Source organism: Lissotriton vulgaris, chromosome 3_1 (genome assembly GCF_964263255.1).
Source record: "Lissotriton vulgaris chromosome 3_1, aLisVul1.2, whole genome shotgun sequence".
NCBI classification, from domain to species: Eukaryota; Metazoa; Chordata; class Amphibia; order Caudata; family Salamandridae; genus Lissotriton; species Lissotriton vulgaris.
Genome location: NC_141689.1, coordinates 1,200,303,051 through 1,200,328,491, shown reverse-complemented (window position 1 = coordinate 1,200,328,491; position 25,441 = coordinate 1,200,303,051).

Below are 25,441 nucleotides of genomic sequence, written 5' to 3'. Positions count from 1 at the left end.
TGCTTATTTGCATATTTTTATGGACGGGTGCCACCCCGTTTATTTATTTATCTAGCGAGTGCACACCTCGCTTCTACTTTTAGGGGCCAGGTATGTTTCCCGAGCCCAGATGGCTCCAACGACAGGGCCATATTTGTTTTAGGAGCCTGAGAGGCTCAAGGGCATATGTGTATTTCCAGAGTCTGAGAGCTCCAACGTTGGGGCATCTTTGATTCTTGCAGAAGCCAGTGCGCTCCCTGTGTCCACTGATTTTGAGAGGCCCGTGTTTCCCCCATGGGATGCCTTAGTGTTTGGGGGACATCTTTATTCACAGAGCCCCGTGTGACTACAGCCTGAGCATATGTGTTTTCAGAGCCTGTGTGGCTCCAACAGTTGGCGCAGTTCTGTTCTAGGGTCAGTGAGGGTCCTGTCGCAGTTATGTTGTCTCCCATCTGCCCAGCAATTAGTGGGCAGCTGCAACGTTTAGGCGCAATGGAGAGAGTCCCTGTGTGGGACAGAGATGGCACAGAGGGGCCAGGCCTTCTAGAGCTGTGCAGCACTTAGTGCCAGCTGCAATATTTAGGCCCTGTTACTGTCATCAGCTGACCAGCAAGTAGTGGGCAGCTGCAACGTTTAGGTTTGCGCCAGTGGCGCACCCCTGACTGGCGCTGCATTGGCAGCGCGCCCTGACATTCTGGACACAGGACTTTGGAGTTCCCTTCTTGAGATGGCCAGTTTGGCAGGGGACTGGTATGTGGGTAGGGCGCAAGGCCCTAAGGTGATTTTTGCGCAATGTGATTTTGCTATGTTTATGATGGTAATTGCCTAATGTGATATTTGCGCAATGTGATGTTACTGTGATTGTGAGGTTATTTTACCTATGTAGGTTTATGCTAGTGGGATGTTTTCACTATGTGATTTACGCCCCTAAAAATGATTTATTCTTAGGAGGCAGAGTCTAATGTGTTTAGACTAGTGAGGAGACTGCATACTGTATTTTTACCGGTTAGGTCCAAATGTGAATTATGCGTATTGTGCTATGCCATTATGCCTGTGACACCTCTATATGTGTTTTATGCATTATGTGTCTTATCTACACCTCTTAATGTTTTTATGCATCATGTGTTTTCCTGTGCTGAACCTCTGAATGTGGTTTGATGTGTCATGTGCCTTGTTCTTACACCGCTGAATGTATGTTTATACATCATGTGTCTTTCCTACACCTCTGAATGTTCTATGCATCATGTGTGAAACTACTGATCATTATATGTTTAAAAGTGCTATTTCTAACAGTAATTCTAGTTCTAAAAGTGTTGATTCTGACAGTGGCCCATGTGGCCCTGTCCTGCAAATAATCCCTTGTGAATATTGCCTGTGCCAGTTGGCACAATTTATATTGTGTGATTACTATCTGATGTGTTTTGACAATACAAAAGTTATTTTTATATAACCTTGTGTGGAGTTCCTTTTGTGGTGTGCCTAGGAGGTTGTTGCTGTTGTGTGCTTGCGCCAATGCTTTACACATTGCCCCTGGGATAAGCCTGTCTGCTCGTGCCAAGCTACCAAGGGGGTGAGCAGGGGTCATCTTGGAATGTGACTCCCTTGCCCTGACTAGAATGGTGGTTTCTGCCTGGCTATGGCGCAAGCCTTAGCCACTACCAGGAGATGTCCTGTCCGTTCATAAAGAACAGAAAACTGCTGAACGATGTAGAAATGTGAGGAACACAATACAAATAGTTTGCCCACCACTTGGTTAGAGTAAAGAGTCCATCAGCCCACCCTTACTGGCGGAGCTTCGTCATATGGAGCTCACAGAGAACTAGATCTAGGACCACAGCCCTGAGCCACCGGGCCCTGTTGGGTACCTGACCTTATGCTCCTGAGAAAACTCTTGCCAAGGTGTGTGTTCAAACCGTATGAACCCTAGTGAAGTGCAGTGCTCATGTGTAAGTGAAAATTAAAAATAGCTGCTTGGGCAAAAAATATGTTTATTGAAAATTAACCAAGTGTCATGTTTAAAATAACCCAATAAGTCATGAAATTATTGACTATCTCCTGGCTAAGACTAGTATGGTCAACATGTTTCAGCCGAACTGGTCAACTGACCCAGCTTTCTTCAGTCTGGCCTGAAGCACCGACAGACAGAGCGGGGCTTCCATCTCCGAGCAGTTAGCCGGGTGAGGTGAGGCTTTTCTCCCACACAAATCTGGAAAAGAAGAGGTAGCTCTTACCATCAAGCACAAATCTCGCTTGTCTGGTAGGGTGGCACATGCCGCAGACTAACCTTCTTACCTGATTATGTTGTTGAGAATTGTATTTATGCACATTTTGCATGCACAAATTCTGTCTATCCTGCAGTAGCTTGTACTCCATAAACATCTAGGTCCTGAAGAAAGCCAGGTCAGTTGACCAGTTCGGCTTAAACATGTTGACCAAACTAGTCTTAGCCAGGAGATAGTCAATAATTTCAAGACTATCGGGTTATTTTAAGCATGAAACTTGGTCAATTTTCAATAAAGATATTTTTTGCCCAAGTAGCCATTTTTAATTTTCACTTACACATGAGCCCTGCACTTCACTAGGGTTCATACGGTTTGAACACACACCTTGGCAAGAGTTTTCTCAGGAGCATAAGGTCAGGTACCCAGCGGGGCCTGGTGGTTCAGGCCTGTGGTCCTAGATCTAGTTCTCCGTGAGCTCCATATGAAGAAGCTCCGCCAGTAAGGGTGGGCTGATGGCCTCTTTACTCTAACCAAGTGGTGGGCAAACTATTTGTATTGTGTTCCTTGCATTTCTACATCATTCAGCAGTTTTCTGTTCTTTATGAACGGACTAGACATCTCCTGGTAGTTGTCAGGTATTTGTTTCGGGGATTGGAGGTAGTCCAGTCCATAATCTATTCCCCTGTGACCCTTAGTTACGTTTTGTTTTGATTGGTAAGCCTTAGCCAACCAGAAATCCCAGTTCTAACAGCTGCTGACCCCGGGACCAAAGCAAGTACCTGCTAGAGGCAAGTGGCCAAAACGTATTGAGTAGACATCAAAATGACCTATCACAAAACAGCCTGGTTTTGCAAGGGGGGTCACCTGGGCTTTTGGCCCCAAGCTTAGCAGCCATCTCGGGAAACCTATAGCACCCACACATTTCTGAAAACTAGACAGCCAGGGGAGTCCAGTGAGGTATGGCTTGCATGGATCCCCCAATGTTTTCCTACCCAGAATGCCCTGCAAACCTCAAATTTAGATGATAAAGCCCTTTTTTTAAAGATTTCTGTGTGAGAAAAATCTGTCATCCATGTGGATCCACACATTTCCTACCACCCAGTGTTTCCCCAGGTCTCCAGATAAAATGATGCCTCACTTGTGTGGATGGGTCAAGTACCCGTGACAGAGAAGGGCCCAAATCGCATTGAGTAGACATCAAAATGACCTATTACAAAACAACCTGTTTTTGCAAAGGGGTACCTGGGTTTTTGGTCCCAGGCTCGGCGTCCATCTAGGTAAACCTACCAAAGACAAACATTTCTGAAAACAGACACCCGGGATATTGCAGCGAGGTATGGCTTGCATGGCTCCCCCAATGTTTTCCTACCCAGAATCCCCTGCAAACCTCAAATTTAGCTGAAAGAAATAACTTTAATGCAAATTTCTGTGCGGGAAAGTTCTGGAATCTGTTTGGATCCACAAATTTCCTACCACCTAGCGTACCCCCAGGTCTCCTGATAAAAATGGTACATCACTTGTGTGGGTAAGAACAGTGGCTGCAACAGGAAATGGCCCAAATCGTACTGTGGAGACTTTAAAATTACCCATAACCCGAACAAGATGGTTTTGGGGGAGCACCTGAGGATTTGGCCCCAGGTTCGCCGCCATCTATGGAAACATACCAAACCCACACATTTCTGAAAGCTAGACAACCTGGGTATTCCAATGAGGTATGGCTTGCGTGGATCTCCCAAAGTTTCCCTACCCAGAATCCCCTGCAAACCTCAAATTTAGCTGAAAAAATGAGATTTTCAACATCTTCTTTGTGGAAGTACTGTGCCAGCACAAATAACCTACACCACAGCATTATCCTTAGTGTCCTGATTAAAATGATACTTCACTTGCATGGGTGACTAATGCAGAATTGGCTAAAAACGTATTTTAAAACAAATGTAGCGCTTAGAATTTTCTGTGCTTTACCCTTACTCCTTATGTTTTGGGCTCTTCCTAGTCACAGGCCCCTGCCCCACTCATACAAGTGAGGTATCATTTCACTCGGGAGACTAGGGGGAACATTGTGGGGTAGGATATTTGTGCTGGCATGGTGAATCCACACAAAAATATGTGGAAAATGTGTTTTTTTCTGCTATATTTGAGGTTTGCGGAGGATTCTGGTTAGTAAAAAACTATGGGGGCTCCATGCAAGCCATACCTCGATAGACTCCCCCAGGTGTCTAGTTTTCAGAAATGTGTTGGTTAGGTATTTTCCCAAGATGGCCCTCCAATCCCAGTGCCAAAAACCCAGGTGACCCCCTTGGAAAACCAGTTTGTTTTGTGATAGGTCCTTTAGATATGTACTCAGTACGTTTTGGGCCCTTGCCTGTAGCGAGTACTTGATCCATCCTCATGAGTGAGGTATCATTATTATCGGGAGCCCTGGCGAAATGCTAGATGGTAGAAAAATTGTGGATCCACATAGATTCCAGAACTTTCCCACACAGAAATTTGAGAAAAAAGGGTTTTTTTCAGCTAAATTTGCTGTTTGCAGGGAATTCTGGGTAGGTAAACTTTTAGCGACCCACGCAACCCATACCTTGCTGGACTCCCCTGGGTGTCTAGTTTTCAGAAATGTGTTGGTTTGGTAGGTTTTCCTAGATGACTGATGACCCCGGGACTAAGTGGCAAGGGGCCAGAACGTTTTGAGTAGACAACAAAATGACCTATCAAAACACAGCCTGGTTGTGCAAGGGGAGTCCCCTGGGTTTTTGGCTCCGGGCTCAGAAGCCATCTTGGGAAACCTATAGAACCCACACATTTCTGAAAACTAGACATCCAGGAGAGTCTGATGAGGTATGGCTTGCATGGATCCCCCAATATTTTCCTACCCAGAAAGCCCTGCAAACCTCAAATTTAGCTGATAAAAGCCCCTTTTTAAATATTTCTGTGTGGGAAAGTTCTGTAATCTACGTGGATCCACACATTTTCTACCAACCACCATTCCCCCAGGTCTCCTGATAAAAATGATACCTCACTCGTGTGGATGGGTAAAGTACCCATGACAGAGAAGGGCCCAAAATGCTTTGAGTAGACATCAAAATGACCAATCACAAAACAACCTGTTTTTGCAAGGGGGTACCTGGGTTTTTGGTCACAGGCTCGGCGGCTATTGAGGGAAACCTACCAAATACACACATTTCTGAAAACTAGAGACCTGGGGTATTACAGCGGGGTATGGCTTGCCTGGGTCGCCCAATGTTTTCCTACCCAGAATCCCCTGCAAACCGCAAATTTAGCTGAAAAAACGAAATTTTCCACATTTATTTTGTGGAAGCACTGTTCCAGCACAAATAACCTACACCACAGCATTCTCCTTAGTGTCCTGATTAAAATTATACCTTACTTGCATGGGTGACTAATGCAGAATTGGCTAAAAACTTATTTTATAAAAACTGTTGCGCATGGTGAATCCACACAAAAATATGTGGAACATGTGTTTGTTTCAGCTAAATTTAAGGTTTGCGGAGGATTCTGGGTGGGAAAACTTTGGGGGCTCCATGCAAGCCATACCTCAATAGTCTCCCCCGGGTGTCTAGTTTTTAGAAATGTGTAGGTTAGGTTTTTCCCCAAGATGGCCGCCGATCCCGGTGCCAAAAACCCAGGTGACCCCCTTGCAAAACCAGTTTATTTTGTGATAGGTAATTTTGATGTCTACTCAGTAAGTTTTGGGCCCTTGCCTGTAGCGAGTACTTGACCCACCCACTTGAGTGAGGTATCATTTTTATCGGGAGACCTGGCGAAATGCTGGGTGGTAGGAAAATTGTGGATCCACATAGATTCCAGAACTTTCCCACACAGAAATTTGTAAAAAAGTATTTTTTACCCCCAAATTTGCGGTTTCCAGGGGATTCTGGGTAGGAAATCTTTGGGCGACCCACGCAAGCCATACCTCGCTGGACTCCTCCAGGTGTGCAGTTTCCAGAAATGTGTGGGTTTGGTAGGTTTCCCAAGATGGCCGCCAATCCGAAAACCCAGGTGACCCCCCTTGCAAAACCAGGTTGTTTTTGATAGGTCATTTTGATGTCTACTCAATAAGTTTGGGCCCTTGCCTGTAGCGCGTGCTTGACCCACCCACAGGAGTGAGGTATAATTTTTATTGGAAGACCTGCGGGAACGCTGGGTGGTAGGAAATGTGTGGATCCACATAGATTCCAGAACTTTCCCACAAAGAAATCTGAGAAAAAATGTTTTTTCCAGCTAAATTTGCTGTTTGCAGGGGATTCTGGTTAGGAAATCTTTGGGCGACCCTTGCAAGCCATACCTCACTGGACTTCCCCGGGTGTGTAGTTTTCAGAAATGTGTGGATTTTGTAGATTTCCCAAGAGGGCGGCAGAGCCCGGGCCGAAAACCCAGGTGACCACCCTTGCAAAACTAGGTTGTTTTGTATTAGGTCATTTTGATGTCTCTCAATATATTTTGGGCTCATGCCTGCAGCAAGTACTTGACCTACCCACCTGATTGAGGTATAATTTCTATCGGGAGACCTGGGGGAAAGCTGGGTGGTAGGAAATTTGCGGATCCACGTAAATTCCAGAACTTTCACACACAGAAATTTAGGAAAAAAAGTGTTTTTTCAGCTATATTTGAGGTATGCAGTGGATTATGGGTAGGAAAACGTTGGGAGATTCATGCAAGCCACACCTCGCTGGACTCCCCGGGTATTTAGTGTTCAGAAATGTGTGGGTTTTGGTAGATTTCCCTAGATGGCTGCCGACCCCGGGACCAATTCAAATACCCGCTATAGGCAAGGGGCCAAAACATATTGAGTAGTCATGAAAATGAACTATCACAAAACAGCGTGCTTTTGCAAGGGGAGTCACCTGGGTTTTTAGCCCCGGTCTCAGCAGCCATCTTGGGAAACCTATAGAACTCATATATTTCTGAAAACTATACACCTGAGGCATTCCAGCGAGGTATGGCTTGCATGGGTTCCCCATTGTTTTCCTCCCCAGAATCCCCTGCAAACCTCAAATATAGCTGAAAAAAAGCTTTTTTCGCAAATTTCTGTGCGGGAAAGTTCTGGAATCTGTGTGGATTCACAAACTTCCTACCACCTATCGTTTCCCCAGGTCTCTTGATAAAAATGATACATCACTTGTGTGGGTAGGCACAGTGGCTGCAACAGGAAATGGCCCAAATTGTACTGTGGAGACTTCAAAATTACCCATAACAGAACAACCTGGTTTTGGGGGGGGCACCTGGGGTTTTGGCCCTAGGCTCGCCGCCATCTAAGGAAAAATACCAAACCCACACATTTATGAAACCTAGATACTCTGGGGAGTCTAATGATGTATGGCTTGCATGGATCCTCATAGTTTCCCTACCCAGAATACCCTGCAAACCTCAAATTTAGCTGAAAAAAAAACATTTTCCACATTTTTTGTGTGGAAGCACTGTTCCAGCACAGCATTCTCCTTAGTGTCCTGAGTAAAATGATACCTCACTTGCGTGGGTGTTTAATGCAGAATTGGCTAATAACGTATTTTATGTTTTGGGCTCTTCCCAGTCACAGGCCCTTGCCGCATCCACACAAGTGAGGTATCATTTTAATCGGGAGACTGAGGGGAACGCTGTGAGTTAGGACATTTGTGCCGGTATGGTGATTCCACACAAAAATAATGTGGAAAATGTGCTTTGTTCAACTAAATTTGAGGTTTGTGGGGTATTCTGGGTAGGAAAACCTTGGGGGATCCATGCAAGCCATACCTCGATAGACTTCCCTGGGTGTCTAGTTTTTAGAAATGTGTGGGTTAGGAATTTTCCCAAGATGGCCGCCAAACCCGGGCCAAAATCCCAGGTGACCCCCTTGCAAAACCAGGTTGTTTTGTGACAGGTCATTTTGATGTGTACTCAAAGGGCCTCATTTATGAAGGCCTTGCGCTACTGGTACGTCACTTTTTCCTATTTTAAAAGTGATGCACCGCTGGCACAAGACCTTCATAAATAAGGCTCAATACGTTTTGGGCCCTTGCCTGTAGTGGGTACTAGAGTGAGGTATGATTTTTATCTGGAGACCTGGGGGAATGCTGGGTGGTAGGAAATGTGTGGATCCTCATAGATCCCAGAACTTTCCCACACAGAAATTTGAGAAAAAGTGTTTTTTCCAGCAAAATTTGCGGTTTGCAGGGGATTCTGGGTAGGAAATCTTTGGGCGACCCACGCAAGCCATACCTCGTTGGACTCCTCCAAGTGTGTAGTTTTCAGAAATGTGTGGGGTTGATAGGTTTTCTGTTGGACTTGGCCCTGCTTGCAGGGTCATCTGGAAACTTTTGCCTTTCCCCTAGCCCATTCGGTGCGATGGAATTGGTGGGTTCAGGATGCTGGACACTTTGGCGCTGGTAAGCAGTGCAAAATGTGTGTGCTTTCTGCCTTACATAGTTATATTAGGAACCCCTCCCCCTTTAGGGGACATCTCCCCCATGGTGGGAAATGTATATGCCATGTCTGGTGTGAGGAGAAAATAATAAATGGTGTGTAATGGTATACTCACCTTTATTTTTAACATTGCAGAAATGTCAATTTTAAAATGGATGCCATTTCTGTCTGCTTGTGCCGCCTGCCTGAGGTGGGTTGGCGGTCTAGTGTTTGAAGTGACAAGGAGCTCTACACTTTCCCCATAGTGACAGTGGAGCCTGGAACTGCCAGGGACCTTCTAGAAGCTTCCTGTCTTTCTGGTATTTGTAGAGCAGTAGAGATGCCATGTGCTCAGTCAGAGCGTGGACTTGAGAGTGAGGTGACCTGCTGCCAGGGGGTGCCGCCGTAAGGCTGATGGCACTTAAAATGTGTGCCGCTTTCCTTCAATGACTTCATGGCTGTTATTGTTTTATGCCCCCTTCTAATGTGACTTACGCTAATGTGGTGCTCCTAGTGCATTTATCAATGTGTCAATGCTAATGCTTTTATGCTTATTACAGTGCTGCTAAGGTTTATGCTGATGTCCAATGCAGTGAGGCTGATCTATGCACATTGTGATTAATGCCTAGTGACAGCATTGCCCCAGGATTTATGCAAATAGGTAGATGCCCTTACTCTGAAGGTTGTTGCATAATAAGCCCCTATGCTCACATGTTTATGCCGTTGTGTTTTTCATGCAAATGCAGGAGGTAACTTATGCCTATGATTGTGCCCAATGATAAGGCGTGATGTTCTAGGTGCTACCATGTCTGCCCTGCTGTTACGATGCATAATGTAATGTTTATGCTAATGGGATGCCCAAGGTCCTGCTAATGCGGGTAAGCATAATGTAGGTGATGTCTAGGGATGGTGTATTCATGCTCATGTGATTTTCCTTGACGGACACGTTTTGGTGCTCACCTGTTTATACCTAATACTTAGAAGGTTTAATGCATAAGGGACCTGATTTAAGGTGTTGCTGGCCAATGAGTCTACATAGCTTGTATCCCTATGTCTAAGGAGGTGTTGAGGAGTTGCTGTTTCAGGCCTGCTCACACAGCGATTGAGGCCTATCATGAGACATGGCTAAGTTCCTGACCTTGCCTGTAGGTACGGGCTGCTCTACATTCATTATTGATGCTAATGGGATGTTCCTGCCTAATGCATCATGCTAATGTGATTTATGCCCCAGGTTTAGGCCTTATATCAATACTGTGGTGCTAATGTGGAAACAGCCATCCTGAAAGTGTTTTTCCCCTAAAGCTACAGCTACTGGACTGTACATCGCCTCCAAACTATGGAACTCCCTTCCCCCTGACATTCGTGCACAGCCGAATCTTTTGGCTTTCCGAAAATCTCTGAAAACCTGGCTGTTCCCGTGATAACCCCTTACGACTCCATCTGTACTCATTCAGCGCTGGGACACTCACGGGCAGCCATGCGCTTTAGAAATCCAGTAACATTTAACATTTAACATCTATTCCTTGCACCTACCTTTATTCCACATACTCTTGTGATGGTTCTGGAAGCGGCCCGAGTGGCCCTGCCCTGTAAATAGTCCCCTTCTGTACATGACTACCGGGTGCCAGTTGGCGCCGTGTTCACCCCTGTGATTACTTCTTGCTGTGCATAATACATATGCTGTTTTTCACCTAAACTGGTGTGGTCTTTTTTTGTAGTGATCACTATCCCCAATCATTCACATTAATTGACTTCAGGGAAAAGTCTTTGCCATCAAGTGCGCTGACGCATTTCACTCAACTGTACAATTTAAATCGGTTAACATGGAACGAAAACAGTGTAGATAAAATCATGGAGTCTTGCACAGATTTCCTGACTACTACAGGCGCAAAACCATTGGAGATAGAGACTTGGGAGTCCTTAGTTAACAGCTTGCACAGAATGTTTATATACAGCTCCAAAAACCAAAAAGCTGCCCGGATCAACGTGTCAGAATGGTACATAAAAGCGTTAAGGACAAAAAAACACAAATTAAACAAAGCACTGAGACAACTGTGAACTCATGGTCAACAACCTTCCAGAGGCCGTGACAACAATTAAACAAATTAATAGTGACCTGAAAAAAGAGACTCGGGATGCTAAACGTAAATACAACGAGCAGCTCTGGACAAAAATGCTCTACGTAAGTCGACAACAAAATTCTAAGCAGTGTCGAGCGCAGATTAATGTTTTATCTAATGGAAAAAATTGTAATTTCAACTCTGATATAACCGAGCATGCATGGTGAGATCACATAGAAGCTACATATAATTCACAGACAGCCCCCAGAGCTACCACTGAAAACGAAACAGGGAAGGCGATACAAACACACCATAGCACCATCAGTGAGACTTCAACAAGAGAGCAGAGGAAGGTAGAGACACTGCAACGAACCTCACAGGCCCCAAACCATACGACTAGCAACCCGTACCTGAAATATCATAGCAACTCACAAGAAAAACAAAAGGAAGGAAAATTGCAGCAAAATTATCCGGAAACATTAGGATCAGACCAATCAGTTGTCGATAGCCAGATCTCACAAAAACAAGTAATGAATATCATAAAAAAGCAGAGATCAGATGTGGCGCTGGGACCCAACGGTCTGCCAAACGCCCTATTTAAAAAAGACTTACAATTTTGGTCCAAACATCTAGCCATACTGTTTGACAACATTTTGGAATCCCACACTATCCCCGACTCCGGGCTCAGAAGCCATCTTGGGAAACCTATAGAACCCACACATTTCTGAAAACTAGACATCCAGGAGAGTCTGATGAGGTATGGCTTGCATGGATCCCCCAATATTTTCCTACCCAGAAAGCCCTGCAAACCTCAAATTTAGCTGATAAAAGCCCCTTTTTAAATATTTCTGTGTGGGAAAGTTCTGTAATCTACGTGGATCCACACATTTTCTACCAACCACCATTCCCCCAGGTCTCCTGATAAAAATGATACCTCACTCGTGTGGATGGGTAAAGTACCCATGACAGAGAAGGGCCCAAAATGCTTTGAGTAGACATCAAAATGACCAATCACAAAACAACCTGTTTTTGCAAGGGGGTACCTGGGTTTTTGGTCACAGGCTCGGCGGCTATTGAGGGAAACCTACCAAATACACACATTTCTGAAAACTAGAGACCTGGGGTATTACAGCGGGGTATGGCTTGCCTGGGTCGCCCAATGTTTTCCTACCCAGAATCCCCTGCAAACCGCAAATTTAGCTGAAAAAACGAAATTTTCCACATTTATTTTGTGGAAGCACTGTGCCAGCACAAATAACCTACACCACAGCATTCTCCTTAGTGTCCTGATTAAAATTATACCTTACTTGCATGGGTGACTAATGCAGAATTGGCTAAAAACTTATTTTATAAAAACTGTTGCGCATGGTGAATCCACACAAAAATATGTGGAACATGTGTTTGTTTCAGCTAAATTTAAGGTTTGCGGAGGATTCTGGGTGGGAAAACTTTGGGGGCTCCATGCAAGCCATACCTCAATAGTCTCCCCCGGGTGTCTAGTTTTTAGAAATGTGTAGGTTAGGTTTTTCCCCAAGATGGCCGCCGATCCCGGTGCCAAAAACCCAGGTGACCCCCTTGCAAAACCAGTTTATTTTGTGATAGGTAATTTTGATGTCTACTCAGTAAGTTTTGGGCCCTTGCCTGTAGCGAGTACTTGACCCACCCACTTGAGTGAGGTATCATTTTTATCGGGAGACCTGGCGAAATGCTGGGTGGTAGGAAAATTGTGGATCCACATAGATTCCAGAACTTTCCCACACAGAAATTTGTAAAAAAGTATTTTTTACCCCCAAATTTGCGGTTTCCAGGGGATTCTGGGTAGGAAATCTTTGGGCGACCCACGCAAGCCATACCTCGCTGGACTCCTCCAGGTGTGCAGTTTCCAGAAATGTGTGGGTTTGGTAGGTTTCCCAAGATGGCCGCCAATCCGAAAACCCAGGTGACCCCCCTTGCAAAAACAGGTTGTTTTTGATAGGTCATTTTGATGTCTACTCAATAAGTTTGGGCCCTTGCCTGTAGCGCGTGCTTGACCCACCCACAGGAGTGAGGTATAATTTTTATTGGAAGACCTGCGGGAACGCTGGGTGGTAGGAAATGTGTGGATCCACATAGATTCCAGAACTTTCCCACAAAGAAATCTGAGAAAAAATGTTTTTTCCAGCTAAATTTGCTGTTTGCAGGGGATTCTGGTTAGGAAATCTTTGGGCGACCCTTGCAAGCCATACCTCACTGGACTTCCCCGGGTGTGTAGTTTTCAGAAATGTGTGGATTTTGTAGATTTCCCAAGAGGGCGGCAGAGCCCGGGCCGAAAACCCAGGTGACCACCCTTGCAAAACTAGGTTGTTTTGTATTAGGTCATTTTGATGTCTCTCAATATATTTTGGGCTCATGCCTGCAGCAAGTACTTGACCTACCCACCTGATTGAGGTATAATTTCTATCGGGAGACCTGGGGGAAAGCTGGGTGGTAGGAAATTTGCGGATCCACGTAAATTCCAGAACTTTCACACACAGAAATTTAGGAAAAAAAGTGTTTTTTCAGCTATATTTGAGGTATGCAGTGGATTATGGGTAGGAAAACGTTGGGTGATTCATGCAAGCCACACCTCGCTGGACTCCCCGGGTATTTAGTTTTCAGAAATGTGTGGGTTTTGGTAGATTTCCCTAGATGGCTGCCGACCCCGGGACCAATTCAAATACCCGCTATAGGCAAGGGGCCAAAACATATTGAGTAGTCATGAAAATGAACTATCACAAAACAGCGTGCTTTTGCAAGGGGAGTCACCTGGGTTTTTAGCCCCGGTCTCAGCAGCCATCTTGGGAAACCTATAGAACTCATATATTTCTGAAAACTATACACCTGAGGCATTCCAGCGAGGTATGGCTTGCATGGGTTCCCCATTGTTTTCCTCCCCAGAATCCCCTGCAAACCTCAAATATAGCTGAAAAAAAGCTTTTTTCGCAAATTTCTGTGCGGGAAAGTTCTGGAATCTGTGTGGATTCACAAACTTCCTACCACCTATCGTTTCCCCAGGTCTCTTGATAAAAATGATACATCACTTGTGTGGGTAGGCACAGTGGCTGCAACAGGAAATGGCCCAAATTGTACTGTGGAGACTTCAAAATTACCCATAACAGAACAACCTGGTTTTGGGGGGGCACCTGGGGTTTTGGCCCTAGGCTCGCCGCCATCTAAGGAAAAATACCAAACCCACACATTTATGAAACCTAGATACTCTGGGGAGTCTAATGATGTATGGCTTGCATGGATCCTCATAGTTTCCCTACCCAGAATACCCTGCAAACCTCAAATTTAGCTGAAAAAAAAACATTTTCCACATTTTTTGTGTGGAAGCACTGTTCCAGCACAGCATTCTCCTTAGTGTCCTGAGTAAAATGATACCTCACTTGCGTGGGTGTTTAATGCAGAATTGGCTAATAACGTATTTTATGTTTTGGGCTCTTCCCAGTCACAGGCCCTTGCCGCATCCACACAAGTGAGGTATCATTTTAATCGGGAGACTGAGGGGAACGCTGTGAGTTAGGACATTTGTGCCGGTATGGTGATTCCACACAAAAATAATGTGGAAAATGTGCTTTGTTCAACTAAATTTGAGGTTTGTGGGGTATTCTGGGTAGGAAAACCTTGGGGGATCCATGCAAGCCATACCTCGATAGACTTCCCTGGGTGTCTAGTTTTTAGAAATGTGTGGGTTAGGAATTTTCCCAAGATGGCCGCCAAACCCGGGCCAAAATCCCAGGTGACCCCCTTGCAAAACCAGGTTGTTTTGTGACAGGTCATTTTGATGTGTACTCAAAGGGCCTCATTTATGAAGGCCTTGCGCTACTGGTACGTCACTTTTTCCTATTTTAAAAGTGATGCACCGCTGGCACAAGACCTTCATAAATAAGGCTCAATACGTTTTGGGCCCTTGCCTGTAGTGGGTACTAGAGTGAGGTATGATTTTTATCTGGAGACCTGGGGGAATGCTGGGTGGTAGGAAATGTGTGGATCCTCATAGATCCCAGAACTTTCCCACACAGAAATTTGAGAAAAAGTGTTTTTTCCAGCAAAATTTGCGGTTTGCAGGGGATTCTGGGTAGGAAATCTTTGGGCGACCCACGCAAGCCATACCTCGTTGGACTCCTCCAAGTGTGTAGTTTTCAGAAATGTGTGGGGTTGATAGGTTTTCTGTTGGACTTGGCCCTGCTTGCAGGGTCATCTGGAAACTTTTGCCTTTCCCCTAGCCCATTCGGTGCGATGGAATTGGTGGGTTCAGGATGCTGGACACTTTGGCGCTGGTAAGCAGTGCAAAATGTGTGTGCTTTCTGCCTTACATAGTTATATTAGGAACCCCTCCCCCTTTAGGGGACATCTCCCCCATGGTGGGAAATGTATATGCCATGTCTGGTGTGAGGAGAAAATAATAAATGGTGTGTAATGGTATACTCACCTTTATTTTTAACATTGCAGAAATGTCAATTTTAAAATGGATGCCATTTCTGTCTGCTTGTGCCGCCTGCCTGAGGTGGGTTGGCGGTCTAGTGTTTGAAGTGACAAGGAGCTCTACACTTTCCCCACAGTGACAGTGGAGCCTGGAACTGCCAGGGACCTTCTAGAAGCTTCCTGTCTTTCTGGTATTTGTAGAGCAGTAGAGATGCCATGTGCTCAGTCAGAGCGTGGACTTGAGAGTGAGGTGACCTGCTGCCAGGGGGTGCCGCCGTAAGGCTGATGGCACTTAAAATGTGTGCCGCTTTCCTTCAATGACTTCATGGCTGTTATTGTTTTATGCCCCCTTCTAATGTGACTTACGCTAATGTGGTGCTCCTAGTGCATTTATCAATGTGTCAATGCTAATGCTTTTATGCTTATTACAGTGCTGCTAAGGTTTATGCTGATGTCCAATGCAGTGAGGCTGATCTATGCACATTGTGATTAATGCCTAGTGACAGCATTGCCCCAGGATTTATGCAAATAGGTAGATGCCCTTACTCTGAAGGTTGTTGCATAATAAGCCCCTATGCTCACATGTTTATGCCGTTGTGTTTTTCATGCAAATGCAGGAGGTAACTTATGCCTATGATTGTGCCCAATGATAAGGCGTGATGTTCTAGGTGCTACCATGTCTGCCCTGCTGTTACGATGCATAATGTAATGTTTATGCTAATGGGATGCCCAAGGTCCTGCTAATGCGGGTAAGCATAATGTAGGTGATGTCTAGGGATGGTGTATTCATGCTCATGTGATTTTCCTTGACGGACACGTTTTGGTGCTCACCTGTTTATACCTAATACTTAGAAGGTTTAATGCATAAGGGACCTGATTTAAGGTGTTGCTGGCCAATGAGTCTACATAGCTTGTATCCCTATGTCTAAGGAGGTGTTGAGGAGTTGCTGTTTCAGGCCTGCTCACACAGCGATTGAGGCCTATCATGAGACATGGCTAAGTTCCTGACCTTGCCTGTAGGTACGGGCTGCTCTACATTCATTATTGATGCTAATGGGATGTTCCTGCCTAATGCATCATGCTAATGTGATTTATGCCCCAGGTTTAGGCCTTATATCAATACTGTGGTGCTAATGTGGAAACAGCCATCCTGAAAGTGTTTTTCCCCTAAAGCTACAGCTACTGGACTGTACATCGCCTCCAAACTATGGAACTCCCTTCCCCCTGACATTCGTGCACAGCCGAATCTTTTGGCTTTCCGAAAATCTCTGAAAACCTGGCTGTTCCCGTGATAACCCCTTACGACTCCATCTGTACTCATTCAGCGCTGGGACACTCACGGGCAGCCATGCGCTTTAGAAATCCAGTAACATTTAACATTTAACATCTATTCCTTGCACCTACCTTTATTCCACATACTCTTGTGATGGTTCTGGAAGCGGCCCGAGTGGCCCTGCCCTGTAAATAGTCCCCTTCTGTACATGACTACCGGGTGCCAGTTGGCGCCGTGTTCACCCCTGTGATTACTTCTTGCTGTGCATAATACATATGCTGTTTTTCACCTAAACTGGTGTGGTCTTTTTTTGTAGTGATCACTATCCCCAATCATTCACATTAATTGACTTCAGGGAAAAGTCTTTGCCATCAAGTGCGCTGACGCATTTCACTCAACTGTACAATTTAAATCGGTTAACATGGAACGAAAACAGTGTAGATAAAATCATGGAGTCTTGCACAGATTTCCTGACTACTACAGGCGCAAAACCATTGGAGATAGAGACTTGGGAGTCCTTAGTTAACAGCTTGCACAGAATGTTTATATACAGCTCCAAAAACCAAAAAGCTGCCCGGATCAACGTGTCAGAATGGTACATAAAAGCGTTAAGGACAAAAAAACACAAATTAAACAAAGCACTGAGACAACTGTGAACTCATGGTCAACAACCTTCCAGAGGCCGTGACAACAATTAAACAAATTAATAGTGACCTGAAAAAAGAGACTCGGGATGCTAAACGTAAATACAACGAGCAGCTCTGGACAAAAATGCTCTACGTAAGTCGACAACAAAATTCTAAGCAGTGTCGAGCGCAGATTAATGTTTTATCTAATGGAAAAAATTGTAATTTCAACTCTGATATAACCGAGCATGCATGGTGAGATCACATAGAAGCTACATATAATTCACAGACAGCCCCCAGAGCTACCACTGAAAACGAAACAGGGAAGGCGATACAAACACACCATAGCACCATCAGTGAGACTTCAACAAGAGAGCAGAGGAAGGTAGAGACACTGCAACGAACCTCACAGGCCCCAAACCATACGACTAGCAACCCGTACCTGAAATATCATAGCAACTCACAAGAAAAACAAAAGGAAGGAAAATTGCAGCAAAATTATCCGGAAACATTAGGATCAGACCAATCAGTTGTCGATAGCCAGATCTCACAAAAACAAGTAATGAATATCATAAAAAAGCAGAGATCAGATGTGGCGCTGGGACCCAACGGTCTGCCAAACGCCCTATTTAAAAAAGACTTACAATTTTGGTCCAAACATCTAGCCATACTGTTTGACAACATTTTGGAATCCCACACTATCCCCGACTCCTGGCGAGGAAGTACATTGCACCCAATACTTAAATCAGGGGCTCGTGCAAATCCTTTAAACTACAGGTTGATAGCCCTCATAGATGTCAAGGCAAAAATCTATGGTGCAAACCTGCTTAAGGATCTAGAAGAATGGGTAGATAACATCAAACTGATCCCCAACACACAGACAGGCTTTCGAGCCGGAATGGGCACTTTAGCAAACATTTCTGCCGTTACACTCCTGGCTAATCAATCCATCACAAATTCCAAAGTATTGTATGCGTGTTTCATGGACCTCAATGCGGCCTTTGATAAGGTCCCTAGACAAGCCTTGGGGGAAAAAATTGAATCCTGGGGCACACCTACAAATTTATTGAATGCAATCATAGACCTTTATTCGAAAACATGGGTTCAAATAAAAATGGGAGATGGTCGAAGCCTAACAAAAAAAATCAATACCATCAATGGCCTAAAACAGGGGTGCTTCTTGGCCCTCTGTTTATTTAATATATACACAGCTGACCTAGACAACCATCTACGTTCAACATTAGGCGATCCTCCAAAACTGGGGAATGTGAGAACAGTAAGTTTGCCATACGCAGATGATATTGTGTTGCTCTCCCAAATGCCCCAAGGCCTACAATGACTAATAAACAAATTGGCAGAATACACAGACCTAAACCAACTACAGATAAACTTAAAAAAAACAAAGGTCATGTGTTTTTCCAGTCCACAGAAAAAAATACCAAAATTCACTTGGACGAATAACAGGAAAAGTTTGGACCGCGAGGAGACATACAAGTACTTGGGATTAACTCTGGATAGCCACCTTAATTACAAGTAACACCAAGAACATCGGAAAACAAAAGCTAAACAACTACAGTTTGCATTTAAAACCTTGCAAAAAAAACTTAGTGACAGTTCCACTACTCACTTATTAAAGGTTGTGGCATCGACATTTTTACCCGCAATTACATACGGTTCCAAACTACTAAATGCAAAGGATGCAACATCCTTGAATATCGCCTAAACTAGCCTCTTCAAAAAACTGTTAAACATCCCACGCCATATCTCACAAGACCGGATAAGACTTGAATTTGGGCTAAAGAATCAGACCATGGCAAGACAGGGAGCGCTGGTCAAATATTATTGGAGAATGCGAGCAGCAGAGGACGACTCCCTGGTACATTACTGCTGGCTGGAGGTCGAAAAGCAATCAAAATTGACTAATTCGGTTCATTCGTTCTTAAAAAAATCGATTGAGGCTTTAAAGTTAGAGGAAGCATGGCATACTACACCGTCCTACTCGGAGTTTAAACAATTGGTCAACAAAACAGTTAACCAAATGTCCCAAGACCAGGATAAAGCCACGTTGTCCAAGAAAACAAATGCATGGACGGTGCTTCCGACATATAAAAAGCTAAAGCCCCAACCATACCTTTTGGAACACTTTGTAAACTGAATGAAACAGCAATTCATTCTACTGAGATTGGGAGTGTACCCAATTAAAGATTTAACTCCCAAATGGAAATGCACCTGGCTTTCAATGGACTGTCGCCATTGCGGACAAGGTGACGAATCAGTGCTCCACCTACTTTGTATTTCTCCGGCACTATTATCCAAACGGAAAAAACTGCTGCGGCCGTTGTTGAAAAAAGAGCAGATAAGGACATGCAGATCCGCAGTAATAAAATGTTTAGGAGGGTCAACAGTGCAATTGGCATGTAAATCATTTGGGCCCAGATGTAGGTAATTCTGATTTACCGACTCTAGAGTACCGAATTTTACCGATTCGGTATTCTAGATTCGGTAAAGCAGATGTAGGTAAAAAATCTGTAATTTTTACCAAATCTGTATGATTCGGTAATTACTGAATCGGTATTTACCGATTCGGTAATTGGCATTGATTCCTATGGGCCTGTAGGCCCATAGGAATCAATGTCAATTACCGAATCGTTAAATACCGATTTGGTAAAATTACCGATTTTGCAAGGGTGACACCCTATTACACCCCTGATTTTGACTTGTGTGCCATTTGACACACATACATGTCCTTAGGGCATGTCTGTGTGCCACATGGCACAGGTGCACATGCACAGATGTGCATGTACACAGGTATTCGTTATTTACCATGCAATAGAATTACATGGTAAATAACGAATCGGTAAGGGCCTGTGGCATTGTTTTCTGTGCCTCCTACATATGATTTACCGATTTGGTAAATTTACAGAATCGGTATTTTACCGAATCGGTAACTTTACCGATTCGGTAAATATGCTGATTCTGTACATTTTAAGGCCCCTACATCTCCATTTGTAAATACCGGTCGGTAACGGCTGAAATCGGCCGTTACCGACCAGTATTTGCCGACCTACATCTGGCCCTAAAGCTTTTAAGTCTAGCTGCAAAAGCGCTAGAAAAGAAAGACATGGAACTTGATTCAGAAAATGCTTAGACATTTATTTCAAAGCAAATATAAGTACAAGAATCAGATTCCTCAAGCTAGAACAACTCCATAAGACCAAAAGGCACTAATTGTACTATTTTCCTTTGCTTTCCCTTGTTTTAATAATCATACTGTTTTAAACGGAAAATGTATTAACTAACTAGTGTTTATACATGATTTTTGAGTCACAAGTGTTTACGTGTTTTTAGCGGTTAACCCGCTCTTTGTATGATTTAAATCAAATCAAAAAAAGTATTTTTTCACTCTTCTAGTGTGCCTTGTATGTTGTCTGTTTGTGCTGCGCAGATGCTTTACACATGTCCTCAGGAGTTTGGCCCACCCGCTCTGCACCACGCTACCCCATTTCTAACATTGTTGGCGATCAGTGGGATAGGACTTGTGTTTGTGCTGTACCACAAAAACAACGGGTTGCACTGCAAACTGAGCAGTTAAAGTGTTAGTAATCACAGGTTTTTGGGATTATTGTTTTTCTGATTATTTCTCCCTCCTAAAAGTGTTTTTGAAGTGTGTTCCCCTGTTGCACTGTGGGTGGTGTGTCCAGGGTGTACTTTGCCGGGATAGGGTTAATCTATGATGAGACTTTCTTTATGGAGTACACCAAGCAGGAAGTGATGTATTTCTGCAGAGAGAGGGAGATACCAATAGAAAGAGACTTCAGCAGGAAATTGTTCCTCTTCGAAGCTTTCAAGAGGGGGGAACCCTTAGAGCCCTGTGGGGACCTGTTCAATTACCCCTCAGCATATTTAAAGGGTGGATTTGGTGGAGGCCAGGAGTACTCTGAGAGTGAGAGTTCCCAGTCCATAACCCTGGAGGGTGGTTACTCTTTGGAGGAAGAAGTTGGTAGGGCGGACACGCCAGTAGCAATTGAGGATGCCATAGTCAGGGTGTCCAGTGCTGGGTCCAGTCCTGGGGGCACTGCCTCATCCCTTTCCCTATCCCCAGAAGAGTGGGTAGATAGGAGGGAAGAAAGTGAATATCAGCTGGTATTGGAGAAGCTCAGGTTGGAGCATGCCAAGGAGTTAGCGCAGCTGAGGGTGGAGAAGAAAAGGTTAAAGACCGAAAAGGTCCTAGCGCAGGAGAGGATGGCGGAGTCTGAGAGTGCCTTTGCCAGGGAGACACTAGCTCAGGTGGGTAGGTTGTCCCCTGAGAGTGGTTTTTGTGGTCTGGATTCACCAGTGAGGGTGGGATCCAGTGGTGGCAGTGAGAATGAATCCAGTTCAGGGAGTCCCACTCACCCGGAAACGGTGCCTGATTCCCAGGAAGAGGGGGACAAGTTGGAGTTCAGGGGTAGGAGAAAACTGTCCCACCAGTCCTGGGGGAGTATATGGACGCGTGTTGGACTGCATTGGAGGATTGGGTGGTGGGTAGCGCAGTGAATGATGGGGAAGGGCTGTTCCAGATAGTTATCATGGAGCACCTGCTAAGAAGTTGTTTTCCCAGGTTGCGTCACCACCTGTTACAGTGTGGGTTCTCCGACCCCAGGGAAATTGCACGGGAGGCAGACCTTTGGGTGAGTGCCAGAGAGTCTGAGAGGGTATTGGGGAGTGGTCCTGAAGGGAGTGGTGCAGGGATATTCCGACCCAGGGAGGCGGGAGAGGTGCAAAATATCTCAGCTAGGTCCCAGGGAAGTGAGAGGATTGTAGGGCCTCACGTCCTATCTACTGGAAGGAGTGAGACAGGGAGGTGTCCGAGGTGCCCCAACCACAGTCTCAGGGCCTGGAGAGTATTCCACAAGGGAACCCCAGGTTGGGAGCCTAGACTGTCCTGATAGGCCATCCAGTGAAGAGGAGCCCCTAGTGTCAGGAGAACCCGGGGCATCGGTAATACGAGCTCCAGAGGTTCTGGGGTCTGCTCAGTTGCAGGGTTTAGATCCTGGGTTGGGGTGCCAGGTTCAGGGGCTGCCTGGCCTGGAGGGTGGGGCGCCTGTGGTCATGGTCACCACCAAGTTGACTTCCAGGGGAACTTCTCCAGGTGAGAGGGTGTGGAACTCTGGAAGGGGGTGCAGAGGGAGGAAGGTCTCACATATGGCACCAGCTCAGCCACAGGGCTTAGATCCTGGGTTGGGGGGCCAGGGACAGGTACTGCCTGACCTGGCAGGTGGGATGTCTGTTAGCAGTGTCCCCCCAGAATTGTCTTCCAGGGGTACTACTCCAGTTGGGAGGGTGCAGAACTCTGGGAGTGGGTGCAGGGGGAGCGAGGACTCGCCTCTGGCACCGGATCAGCTTAAGGGATTAGACCCTGGGCTGGTGAAGCAGTTGGAGGGCCACGGCCCTGGACGAGTGGGAGAGTGGTGGTCTGAGGGTGCCCTGCGTAGAAGGAGAGGGCGGAACCCCAGAAAGAGAGGTAGGGGGAGGAGAGCCTCACCGCTGATTGCTGGTCAGCCTGAGGGTGTGGACCCCAGGTGGGAGGACCAGTGGCAGTTGGGAGCTGCAAGGAGGAGAAGGAGAGTAGTCAACGGGTACTACGGGCCTGGGGCTACTGCCCCTCACTCTGTGAGCGAGCAAAGGCCAGAGACATCTGGATGGCCTAGGGGCCGGTCCTGGCCACAACCAGCTAGAGAGCACCAGTGGGGTGCTTAGTTGGTCCAGGAGGGTTTGAGAAAGGGAACCATTGGGTTCCAGAGTGAAGGAGAACCTACGGGTGTCCCTGCAGTTGCAGGCCCAAGTCCATGTTTTCTCGCCCTAAGCAGGGAAGCCCATCAAGGCATTGATTGGTCTACCCTGGCTTTTGGCTGGGAGGGGGTCGTATTGGACTCGGCCCTGCTTGCAGGGTCATCCCGAAACTTTTTGCCATTCCCCAAGTCCTTTCGCTGTGATGGAATTGGTGGGTTCAGGATGCTAGAAACGTTGGCGCTGGTTAGCAGTGCAAAGTGTGTGTGCTTTCTGCCTTACATATGTATATTAGGAACCCCCCCTCTTAAAGGACATCTCCCCCATGGTAGTAAATGTATATGCCATGTATGGTGTGAGAGGAAAATAATAAATGCTGTGTAATGGTATATGCACCTTTATTTTCATAATTGTAGAAATGTCACTTTTAAAATGGACGCCATTTCTGTCTACTAGTGCCGCCTGCCTGAGATGGGTTGGCGTTCTAGTGTTTGAAGTGACAAGGTGCTCTACACTTCCCCGACAGTGAAGTGGAGGTTGGAACTGCCAGGGACCTTCTAGAAGCTTCCAGCCTTTTTGGTATTTGTAGAGCAGTAGAGATGCCATGTGCTCAGTCAGAGCGTGGACTTGAGAGTGAGGAGACCTGCTCCCAGGGGGTGCCGCCGCATGGGCCTGTGTGCTGGCCCATGAGCCCATTTGCACCCCTCCACTGTCCCCAGGGCCAGTGACAGCCCGCTGCTGGAGTTAAGGCTGATGTACCAGGAGGAGTTCCACGTTACAGGGGAGGATGGTTCCTAGGAGCTGCTGTCCTGTACTGATGAGTACCCACTGACCGCTGACCTGGCCTAGCACTGCCTTCCTGCTCTCCTGCCCTAGTGCCTTGTGAGCGCTACACCTGGGCCCTGACTGCTCCCTAGTGCCTGGAAAAGAAGAGTGCTTTATCTGATTCCCAAGGAGCACTTTGACTGCGCCCAGAAGGAGGTGAGGAGCGCGACCTGTTGTCCCTGAGTCTGCTGGTGGGACCTAGCGCCTCGTGAGCCGTCTATGTGGACTGACTGTACCCTCCCCCTGCCTGCACTCTAGCGCTGTACTGCCCAAGCGCTATATGCAGATGGCCAGTGAGGAGAGAGTAGCGTGGGCCCTATGTCCTTAGGTGGAACCCTTAATCTGTGGCAGCTACTTAGCGGCTCGTGAACGCTATAGTCGAATTGCTGGTGAGGAGCACTACCTGTCATTCATGAAGCCCCTGGTGGGATTGAGCACATCGTAAACGCTATATTCAGGGTGCCAAGGGAAGAGGAGCTGAGGCCTGCACGCTGTGCTGTCAAAGCCCTATATTTAAATTCCCCTGCATGTGTGCTAGATTGTGGTGCTGCCAGAGTGCCTTATTCATATTGAAAGTGCTCTGCTTGCTGCCAAGGCGCTACAACTGTGCCCAGAAGAAGAGGAGCGGCTGTCTGCAGCGCCGGGATTCTAAAGCTCTACGAGGGAATCCCGGCCTGTGGGATTCTCCCCTGCCTGCTTGGTTGACAGCGGGCAGCTTCAACATTGTGGGGTACTCTTAATTGCAGAGTCCAGAAGAGGGACTCCATATTCCCCAGGCGCTGTGGCGCCAAAGGCTAACCTGCAAGGCTGATGGCACTTATAATGTGTGCTGCTTTCCCTCAATGACTGCATGGCTGTTAATGTTTTATGCCCCTTCTAACGTGACTTACGCTAATGTGGTGCTCCTAGTGCATTTATGCTAATGTGTCAATGCTAACGCTTTTATGCTTATTACAGTGCTGCTAAGGTTTATGCTGCTGTCCAATGCAGTGAGGCTGATCTATGCACATTGTGATTAATGCCTAGTGACAGCATTGCCCCAGGATTTATGCAACTAGGTAGATGCCCTTACACTGAAGGTTGTTGTGCATAATAAGCCCCTATGCTCACATGTTTATGCCATTGTGTTTTACATTCAAATGAAGGAGGTGACTTATGCCCATGATTGTGCCCAATGATAAGGCGCGATCTTCTAGGTGCTACCGTGTCTGCCCTGCTCTTACGATGCATAATGTGATGTTTATGCTAATGGGATGCCCAAGGTCCTGCTAATGCGGTATGCATAATGTAGGTGATGTCTAGGGATGGTGTATTCATGCTCATGTGATTTTCCCTGACGGACACGTTTTGGTGCTCACCTGTTTTTACCTAATACTAAGAAGGTTTAGTGCATAAGGGGCCTGATTTAAGGTGTCGCTGGCCAATGAGTCTACATAGCTTGTGTCTCTATGTCTAGGGAGGTGTTGAGGGGTTTGCTTTTTCAGGCCTGCTCACACAGCAATTGAGGCCTATCGTGAGACACAGCTAAGTTCCAGACCTTGCCAGTATTAACGGGCTGCTCTTCATTCATTATTGAGGCTAATGGGATGTTCCTTCCTAATGCGTCATGCTAATGTGATTTATGCCCCGGGTTTAGGCCTTATGACAATACTGTGGTGCTAATGTTGAAACAGCCATCCTGAAAGTGTTTTTCCCCTAAAGCTACAGCTGCTGGACTCTACATCTATTCCTTGCACCTACCTTTATTCCACATACTCTTGTGATGGTTCTGGCAGCGGCCAGAGTGCCCTGTAAATAGTCCACTTCTGTACATGACTACCGGGTGCCAGTTGGCGCAATGTTCACCCC